Here is a 12,045-nt window from a genome sequence, read left to right as displayed (position 1 = left end):
GTAAATTCACTGTATGTAATATTAGAGATGGATTACACTGTTCCAAGTGTATGCTTCAGATGTCGATGTAAGTTTTTGCCTTGAAGTATTGATTTGATTGTTATCTATGAACAATTCATCTTTTTTTGTGTGTGTATATGGTTATCTGGTCTGAAACAATTTTGTTTTTATTTGATGCCATTTTATTTTATATAAATCAGTACAACGTATCAATAAGTAAATAAACCTTACATTTTACGCTGACATACAAAACCAAACAACACAAAACTCTCCTGGCCGCCACAACGTCATCTCTACTCCTGAATGAATCTATAAAACAATGTAATTTTACAAAGTTAAAGTTGATCTCTCTTCCAATCATTAGCCAATATTTCAAGAAAATTCATAAAATTAATTTGCCCAGTATAATGAAAAGTATGAAACGAGCACGTGCGTCTTACATTATCCAGACCGGTAGTCCACAAATAATAAACCTCATTATTATTATAAAAATATTAATGTGAATTCACTGTATATAGTGTTACGAATGGATAACATTGTTCCAAGTGGATGTTTCAGATGTCGATGCGAGTGTTTGTCTTCAAGTACTGATTTGATTATTATTTATAAACGATTCATCCAATTGTATTTATTTTGAGGTTATTATATTATTTGATGACATTTTATTATCAGTATCAGTAAGTTGATAAATTTACAGACGGTAAGGAACATTATACTCAGACATACCAAATTTGTCCAATCTACCCGACGATACGACACATTTTACCACTGGGTGTAAGCACCTAAGCCCCTCCCATGACTAGAATTGCCACATTCAAGAATCGATTACATACATCCTTATTTTAATCTAATTTAAATTGTTTATAGCATAAGGAATGCGTCTAAATAATGTTGTATATCAAAGCAATTCTTTCCCTTAATAATATTGGATAATTGGAGTATGGAGCATGTGTATTGTATTATTCTAGAGAAATTATCATTGTTTCTCGCCCCGCCCCCACTCGGCCTCGGGCGGATCTCGTCTCACACTTCTCTCCTGGAGCCGCAGCGTGAACATGTCTTGTACTCTTGATGCAGCTCGTGTAGTAGAGCTGTTGCAAGTGCAATTTGTTCAATCTTTGTTATGTGTGCGGGTATCGGGTGACGACTCACCCTGCCAGAGACACCCATCTCTCATTCCCCGGGGTCCAGTGGTCCCTCTTGGGGCTGCATCGGTGTCTTAGGCCCTTTTCTCCTTGAGTCGTGCTGCTGAGGCTGGCAGTCCCCTCCTTTTCTGTATACACCAGGCCACCCTTGGTGGCGAAAACAGGATCTCGTCTCGCTGTCACCTGCGAGACGCCGACCTCATTTTACACTATCATCATCCAATTCAATTACCGCCTCGCCGTCGTTGGTTGAGCGAGGCAAGGCAAATGCATTTATATTTTGTTGCACCAATGTCTATATCACATACAGTCTTAGAGCTACACTGTTCTGTATATATCTTTTAGATAATTATGTGTTTCCTAGATATTATTTTTAGTGTGTAAACATGAATAATCCTTTACGAGTATTTTGTATCGAACATTGTTTATTTGAAAAGCGCTCGTTTGGTTGTTAAACATTAGCGAATCGTTTAATTATATATTGGCCTCATTTGCGGGTTTATTGGCTGGAGATTTTGTATTACATTTGAATAACTCCAAACTATAGACACTATCCTACATATCACTAGAAATTAAGTCGATTATAGTAATTATACTGCATCATACGCATGTAAGTCAAGTGTATTTTCACCACAGACTAGAGAGACTAACGTGTGTACCCGACTTAGTTTAGCTACCACAGAACGGTACACAAAAGAGGATATTACATTGCGGATGTCCATTGTTTATCTATTATTTTTCCATGACAAGCTGCATACACTCTCTCCTCCATGTTTTTGTTTCGTCATAAATGTTACCGACAGAAAGTGGTCCCTGGTGTAATGATGTTACATTAATACCATAAATATTAAATTCTTTCATAATTTGATCTTTAAACATTTTACCAACCATTGGAGCGACACATGTTAATCTGCATGTCAAAATGTCTAGTGTGGCCTAATCAGCTTACAAGGTTATAAATTTGTGTTTGTGTTGTTTTCATTCTTAACATGAATAATTTTTGCTTATGTGTTTCTGGAATATTGCTCAACTCTTTCATAAAGGTTTCGTTTGACATGTCATAGAGCCCAATATGTACACCACATTCCCAGTATTCACAAAACTATCACTAATATCTGTAATCTTCAGTTCAGCTTCGGTATCTGAATTATATTTTCTTACACGTAGATCGATGTTTCTGCTAATAAGCACGATTATTATCACCCATGGGACAGTTTTTGTCTTGTTCACAAATTTCAAGACAAAGGTATTATTCATTAATTTCAATCAACTTTGCGGTGTTGCTACATTTTCTGTGATTGGGGATTTCTGCATAAGCTACAGTACTGCTCTTTTCATATCCGTAGATCCTCTTCATCGATACTATCAACTTTAAAATCATCATAAATAGTAATAGTAGTAGATATTAAGTCACTAGTATTATTATAATTATCATTATCAACTTCTACACTATCATGAAGATCCTCTTCATCGATACTATCAACTTTAAAATCATCATCATAAATAGTAATAGTAGTAGATATTAAGTCACTAGCATTATTATAATTATCATTATCAACTTCTACACTATCAGTCTTCCCCCATACACACTACGTTTCCCTATGTCAGTCAAATGAGTGGTGGCAGTGACTCCTCTTTACATACTTGTGAGATATAATTGTATTTAGCTTTTGATACAACTAACGACCATCGTTTACTTGGTGGCAACAGTGGGATGAATCAAGCAGAGTAACCACCTTGATTAGTAACGAGACCATGCTTTACTGCGATCAGGCAAACAAGCGAGATTATAGCGCTAAAAACAAAGCTTGTGGATACTTAAGAACTAACACAGTCACTGTGGTAAAAACAGTTACTGCTGATATTCATAGTGGGTATGCACACACGGAGATTCCTTTTTATTTGTGCTTATAAGTTGCATATCTTTGAAGTTTGTATTGGTAATTGCACAGATTTTTCAATATTGGGAAACAGAGTAAGAGAACGTAAGAAGACGCTGTTACCACAGGGCTGTTAAATGCTAGTTCACTGCGGTCAGCTGAGGTATCGCGAGAAGTCCTACCAATGCAGTAAATGAGAATTTAGACTTGCCAATGTATGAAGAGTTAAGTCAGTGCTGCCAACAACTTAGCAACCAACTTGCAGCACTGCAGGAACAGTACGCCGCACTAGCGTAGAGCTATGGCTCTCAAAATAGTAGCAATGACCATATTAAAAGGCTTGTTTGAGAGTGGTGACATTAGAGTTAGAATTGCCAATACTCCCGGTAGTGGTTGACTGTGTTTGATGCATTCATTATGGAGCAGATCTCAGTGATATGAAAGGATTGCCATAGTAATGAAGTTTGATGCAAAACCAAAATATATATTTTATTTGAGTGTATAAGAAAAACGATGGGCACCGAGAGAAAAGTGACAAACGTATATGTAGTATATACCAACAATCATACCACGTTGAAAGCACCGCTTCTCGTCCGATCAGCTAAGTTAAGCAACAATGAATCCGGTCAGTACTTTGATGGGTGACCGCCTGGGAACACCAAATGCTGTTGGCACTTTATTATATATGCTAATTATTGTATATATTTCTTTATTACATTTAACAGCTCTTATATTTGTATAAAGAAATCAATTGAAATTGTTCTTCAATCAACAAGAAATAGAGTAAAAGTCAACGCCGTCGGATTTAGAAAGAAGGATAAACAGAAAACGGATAGGAGTATAACTAAAATAGAGTGATAATGATTGTACTACCAGTAATCATATTAATAATGATGATTACACACACACACACACACATATATATGTAATATATATGTGTATATGTGTGTGCGTGTGTGTGTGTGTGTGTGTGTGTGTAAGCATTGTAATAATATCAGTCTAAGAAAACACACGATAAAGTTTCAACAACATGTTTAGCAGAAGTTGAGTTCCAGAGCCGGAAAATTATTTCTAAAATATATAATAATAATAAAGTGTCGTCTGTGTATGATTTTAGTAAGCAGTGAGCCCAAGACGGAGTTGCCTCCCTTAATGGTCGGCTTCTATGACTGGTAAATGTAGGTGCAACTGGAAGGTAAGTAAAAGGAATTTACAGCAGAGTCAAAGACTAAAGGAAAACTGAATTGGAGATGGGCATTGTGATCATTATACAGATTGCCATTTCTTTCCCTAAAGGCCATACTACGTTGGAAGCACCTCGTTCGATCAACGGAATTAAGAATAGTTGTGTCTAGTCAGTACTTAGATGGGTGATCCCCTGGGAACATCAGATGCTGTTATTTGATTATACATGTTAAATGTGTCATGCATTTCTTGAGTTTCCTTGCCATATAAAGCAGATAAACCAAACTGTATGTTGTATGTAAAAAACATTCAATCAAAAACTTGAACATTAAGAAACTATATATCAAGATAAATGGTAGATAGAAAGGTTTAAAATATGCCCACGATTTTAATCTACCATTTCTCCTATCCGAAATTGGTTTTGTTGTAATTATTATTACTATCATAAGATGGCCATTGTATTTCTTACTATGATCACTATTATTAATTTGATCTAATTATTAACTTACTATTATTATCTTTAGTGGTAAGATTACAATTTCAATCATTATCATCAGCAATACTATATTTGATTTTTATTGAAATTATCATCATTAATTTTATCACTGCTATTATTGATATAATCATTTATGCTTTTCATCAGTCATTGTAGTATTATCATTATAATAATGATAATTCTGATGTCAATAAACATAAGCTAAAACCATGTACCCTTATTAATTTGGTAATCTTTGTATATGTAGACTATATTCCTGAATTGTACAATATACGTTTATTGGTGAACCGTTCATCTGGAATTCACCTTATATGGCAGGAAGTGAGTCTCTTCACTAATAAATAGAAAGTATTGGTAATGAATTTTAATGCAAAATTAAAAATACATTCTATTCAAATGTTGTATGAAAAATGTGTAAGTACACACAGATTTATAAATATGCGTTTTTCTCCATACCACTTTGAAAGCAATGCTCGTGTAACGCCCTCTGGGAACCACTCGAATATTTTTCCTGATGGGCACTATCTGTTATTATATATGGTATGGTTTCTCCAATATTTACCTTTAGAACCCACACTTTAAAAGAAGAAGAATCACACAGGTTATTTATGTTCTAACTTCAGCCTTAAATGTAACTGAGAGAAGGGGTAATATCAAAACACTTAATGAGCTTACTAATTTTAGTTGACATTATAAATCATAAATCATTACACTTTTACAATAAAATAAAACTACATTTACCAAAACGTCCAGGTACTCCAACCTGTCACTCTTTACACTAGTTGTTCTTCTCAGCTATCTTCTTTCATTTTCTTCATCCATTTCCTGGGCTTTAATTCTTGTGCACAGCACCAGGAACGAATAAATCCAATGCTTTGAATAGGTTTTAAATTCTTAATAATAATGAGAGAGACACATCGGGATGTTGTTCAAGTGCCATGTGCCAGCCTCGAGGTCGGATATTTCACGATAATCTAAAAGACTTTCAGGCCGTTGTATGGCACTCTTCTCTGATCTCTCTCTCTCTCTTTCTCTATGATTATAGCAATAGTATCAGGCTTTAGAACTGTACATATTTCAAAATTCTACTCAGATCACATATAGTACAAACATATAGTTCTTCTTAACCTATACATGCATCATTTTTAGGACTTAAATGAATTTTTCCAATAACAAAAATAATACATATTGTTTTCTTCATCAAAATATCAATTATACAACCTTAATATAACGGTACTATTAACATATTACAGTGTTCCCTTTTAATAAAGAGAATGTATGGTGGGGTAACAAAAAAACCCTTAGTACTTTGTAGGGTAGACTATTATATTTTACAATTTCTTAACAAAAAAAGAAAATATAGAAATATATAAACTTTATGTAAAACTAATAAAATAAAGTGTCATCTTTCTATATAAATAATTAAGTACTTTTATCTTAAATAGCTAAAGACAAAAACTGAGGTGTATATATAAGTAATACATATGCATAAAGACCAAGTGAGGTATATACTGGGTGGTTTCTAGACGGAGATTTGGGTCATTCTAACTACACCTCCCTTGTGTTCATTACACTCGTCCGATCAGCGAAGATAAGCAACCATGGGTCTGGTCAGTCCTTGGATAGGTGACCGCCTGGGAACACCAGATGCTGTTGGCATTTTATTTTATATGTTAAATATGTAATGCATATCTTTACTACCTATAACTGCTCCTCCTATATTTGTATTGTAAGAAAAAAACTCGATTATGTTTTAGCAATGTTTTTGGTAGCAGTTTTGCTGACTTCTCATCCGAGGGGTCGGCGGTTCGCGCCCCGCCCAGACGCGAGAAGTTGCAATTGTCGCTTGGAGGTTACTGCTGTGGCTGGGCACCACGGCGGGTAAGGACTAAGACGAGTCAGCACCAGCTGACACACGTTAGCGAGTCGACATTAATCGACACAGGCCGGGCTCCCTTCACTGACATAGTCCTTAATGTATGGTAAACATAATTCTATACATAGTCTAGTTGTATTTACTGTTGTTACATATTCATCAGCTCAAAGGTATCTTAATTATGTTGTGATTCTACTTTCATGATGGTTATTGCAATTACTAGAATGAAAAACAGAGGAAAAGATTCAGTGGTAAGATAGGTGGTGCGGATTCATTCGTCTTCTCGTTTGATCATCTCACATTTCAATGTGTTATATAAATTTCTTCGAAATGTACCGCACGCTTCTAACATAGTTTATTTAAATGACAATAATGAGTTTAACATGGCATGCAAAATAATAAACCACAGAATTACTTTATGCCATTCTGTGCATCAGCTTAAGGATGTTGGTAGATTTGTGTGGTTCTCAGATAAGATGTGATTTATTAGAAAAAAAAGACACTGCTAATCGTTTATATAAAAATATAATCTGACATTAAGAATATAACCATTATGACTAATAATACTTGATTGTACAAGTTTGCTATTCATATATCATACATATATGTATATACATATACCATATATATACATATATGTGTATATATACATATACCATATATACATATATGTGTATATATACATACATATATTTGTACATATATATATATATATATATATATATATATATATATATATATATTCATATGCAACACACACACACACACACACACACACACACACACACACACACACACACACACACACACACACACACACATACATATATTTGTACATATATATATATATATATATATATATATATATATATATATATATATATATATATATATTCATATGCAACACACACACACACACACACACACACACACACACACACACACACACACACACACACACACACACACACACACACACACACACACACACACACACACACACACACACACACACACACACACACACACACACACACACACACACACACACACACACACACACACACACACACACACACACACACACACACACACACACATATATTATAGACTGATGTAGAGATAAAGATTAAACTTCAAGTGGTTTCCCTTTCTTTGTCTGTAGTACAATAGACTGACGTGTTTGTCATTATGATATATTTTTAGTATTCAAATCAATTACCCTTTGTATTGATATATGTAATTACCTTATAGTAATTATAACTATTATTATTTTCTTTTGATCACAATATTTAATAAACATCCCAATATCGCAGTCCTCAGTCTTTATGAATATATAAAGTCAATCAGCCTCCTTCTGTACAAGTGTATTAACACTTCTTGACATTTTACCTATTTTTGAAAATTATATGAATCAATATATTTATTTGGACGTATATATGTATGAATATTTATATGTTTATTTATATATATATATATATGTATTATAGACTGATATAGATATAAAGATTAAACTTCAAGTGGTTTTCCTTTCTTTGTCTGTAGTACAATAGGTTGACGTGTTTATGTCATTATGATATATTATTATTACCCTTTGTATTGATATATGTATTTACCTTATAGTGATTATAACTATTATTATTTTCTTTTGATCACAATATTTAATAAATTTCTAAATATCGCAGTCCTCAGTCTTTGTGAATATTACCTAATTTTGAAAAGTTATATTAACTAAATAATTCGAGATATAAAATTTCTTTAATACGGTAATTATCTTGTAAGATTTAAAATGTACAAATTTAGGAAAGAGAATGTGTCATTTAACATAATTAATTTTAACGCAACATATTTAACCATTCTAGAATTCAGGGGTTACAGTGCACACACTCAAATATCTATATACGCATGCATCTACGTCATTTCATGCATTTTTTACTAGAATCCATGCAAAGTTACGTTCTAGTTTGCCTATATTATTGGAATCGTGTATGCTGTCCTGGGTCTCACTAACGAGAAGGCCGGATATGAACTGATTTGTGTCCTTCCTGAATGAACTCTTTATGAGTAAACGGAATTAGCTTTAACTTCATTGTTTTTCCGTGTTCTCCCGTAGGAAATGATGCTTAGAAAGTATCTTACTGATATCACTGTGAAAGAAATGAGATTGGTATCGATGGTGATATTACATTCATTTCTCTAATGATTATTATGTATAGTAGCTATTTTAATTTTAATTACCCCTCTCACTGTAGATAACAAATATTTCTCTAAATATTCATCGTTGCAAATGATGCTTATATTATTGCAGAAGTGTTACAGTGTTTTGAGAATTAAGGAGAATGTATTTGCGAGGATAGTAATGATAATAATAATTATAATAACAAGGATAATAATAATTATAATAACAAGGATAAAAATAATGATAACAGCACTGATAATAATAATAATAAAACAGTGCAAGCATTTATCAAAAATACATAAGGATATGTACGATGCAGTATGTAGGATCGGAATCAGCAACGACAAGCATCGTGCGGATGTCCTCCCTCTTTCCTCAGTTATATTTTATTTGCTGGCCTTTCTCTCTCTCTCTCTCTCTCTCTCTCTCTCTCTCTCTCTCTCTCTCTCTCTCTCTCTCTCTCTCTCTCTCTCTCTCTCTCTCTCTCTCTCTCTCTTCGTTTACGGTTGAATGATGGCATCAACAATGACAACAGCAACTTTCTTTAAACTAATTTTCTCCCGTGAAAAATCTTACTGGATATTGTGCTGAATATTGAACAATATCAAAATGAAAATTTGGACAGCTCTTCTGTACCTGCGGCAGTGTTGAATGTAAACAGGAAAGGTTAGAGTTGCTGCATTTAACCAAATATAAATAAATGAACAGTGGATCTGTAGAGCGTTTATGAAATCCCCACTATCTACATTGGTTCAGAGTAGATGAACTCGTTTTAATTAAAGGGGTATATATAACGGTTAGATATGGTTGCTTCGAGATGATAGTAAATATCCTAGCAAATGTTTACTGTTTATAATCGCCCTCAGGATTTTGTTGTGTATTTTCGGTGTTTTTTTTTTTTTTTCTTTCTACAAATAGGCCTACTAATTACTTTATGTATAATCTGGAAATCCGTAAGATGTTCGCAGGATTTGCTCTGCATACGCCTTACATATTTGCCATATGTTGAAAAATGTCAAACTCATCATTCTTTTCTTCATCTTTAAGGCAACATTATAAGCTATTCAGTTTTATGTGGTAAAATAAGATTCATTTGCAATGATATTACAAACATTATTAAAATAGTAATCACTTTTCTCTAATGTGGCAAAAACAGTTAAATGGGAGAAACTATCATCCTCAAAAATCACAATAAGAGATAATAAAATATCAACATTGATCTTACGTCTTTCACAGTAACATCAATGATATAGTTTCTTAACGTCATTTCTGAAGTGAGACTATAGAAGAGCAATGAAGAAAAGCTTTTTCAAGTAACTCAATAATGTTAATTCAGGGAGGACAGAAACAACCCAGCTTCCATGTAGCAAGAAAATATATCCCCCCTGACTTGAAGTCCCTCAAACGTTTGTTTCGACAGGATAGCGCCCGGACAAGTAATGGTATGTAGTAGTGGTGGGCGATACTTATTTTCTATGTAATTGATTATTTCGATTACTTTTGCAATCAGCAATCGATTAATAATCGATTACTTTTCGATTACCTTCTCTTGGTAATATATTATGCAGTGGTATATCTGTAGAGTATAAGTTATACGTTTGTGGTTTTAGTTTAGTCTCTCCCTGTGTGTGTGTGTGTGTGTGTGTGTGTGTGTGTGTGTGTGTGTGTGTGTGTGTTGAAACGGTTCCCGTCGCCCTTTCCCTTTTTCCTCCCCCCCCCCCCCCCCATAACAGAACAGGAGATAACAGAAGTGAAGGAGCAAGGCGAGGTAATATGCGCCATTTTTTTATATAAATATAAAAATAACAATTCCTCCATGGTGAAGCATTCGTACAAGAAATACCATGCAACACCCTGTAGAGTATAGAAAAAAAGCTATGGTAGGTTGTATTCCATTGAAATATTGAGAAGGTCCTAAGTCCTAAGTCCCTAACTCTGGGAATAATCTTTTGGAAATCGATTATTATCCATAACCGAGAAATTTACGCTGTGAGCGATTACAAGTAATGTTGTGTGAGTGTATATGCATTATATAGATACATACATATTAATACACAAATATATATATATATATATATGTATAGATATATATATGTACATATCTATGTATATATTTACCATATGTTGATATGCATATATGTATACACGCGTACACAAACACATATATATATAATTTATTATTATATATATATATATATATATATATATATAGATAGATAGATAGATATACGCACGCGCAAACACACACATGCATGGATAGATATGTATATATATGTATGTATACATATAAATACATATATATATATATTTATATGTATATATTTGTGCGTGTGTGTGTATCTACATGCACTCACGCGCACGCACGCACGCACACACACACGAACACGTACACACACAAGCATACACACAATGTGTATATATATATACATACTTACATACATACACACACACACACATCTCAACCTCCTGATGGAGGCAAACCTTCTCCCCCTGGACTCACGAATCGATCTAATGGCAACATAATTCCTGTCAAAGGTCATCAAGGCTCCCAGGAACACAAGCCTAAGACAAAAATTAGTCCGACGCCTATAACAAGACCACGAGCTCTTCGCAAACAACTCCTGGCTGTCTCACACAGGCAGGGTGTTAATACGCTATCAGCTCAAAGAACAGCTTTTTGCTAAGGGCATGGACTCCCCACCACCCCGACTTTGTCGAAGACCCCCCGTGGGCACAAACCTTGATAGAGTTCAATGTAATGAGCCTGTCAATGATAAAGAGCCTATACCCCACGCCTACTCTAAAGGCAGAAGGCCAGAGAGTCATTGCAGCCATCACTCCTCCGGGTAGTAGAACTTACTTCACGGATGGATCAGGCGCCGGCTTCGCAGCAAGGGATGCCACGCAATCCATGAGGGTAACAGACAACATCTTCCTCCTGACCACGATTCCTACAATGGCACAAAGAATTCTTGCTCAGGTTAGAAGAAGAATCATCAACTGGGTCCCAAGCCACATTGGCATCAGAGGGAACGAGCTTGCTGACAGACTAGCCGTCGCTGGCAGGGGTATTCTCCCAAATCCCATGACGATAAAACCAAGCCGAAAGTTACTTAAGGAGAAGTGTACCTTGGTCGCCCGTACCTTCCTCCTGCAGCTTCACAGAGAGGAAACGAGATCCTCCCCCTCGGTCAGCTGGTACTCAGACGCCGCAGGCTATGAACCACTGGCACTCTCTGATATAATCAACAGAGGTAGCAGTCATTCTTCACGGAATGCGCCTT

General features: G+C 34.8%; 1 pseudogene; it reads left to right on the top strand.

The window, feature by feature from the left end:
* Positions 1-3,580: 3,580 nt before the first annotated feature.
* On the top strand, positions 3,581-3,699 carry LOC125035528 (annotated as a pseudogene).
* The last annotated feature ends 8,346 nt before the right edge of the window (positions 3,700-12,045 follow it).

This window comes from Penaeus chinensis, chromosome 19 (genome assembly GCF_019202785.1).
Source record: "Penaeus chinensis breed Huanghai No. 1 chromosome 19, ASM1920278v2, whole genome shotgun sequence".
In the NCBI taxonomy this organism is placed as follows: domain Eukaryota; kingdom Metazoa; phylum Arthropoda; class Malacostraca; order Decapoda; family Penaeidae; genus Penaeus; species Penaeus chinensis.
Note: the sequence above shows the minus strand (reverse complement) of the source record. Positions and strands in the feature narration are given on the sequence as shown.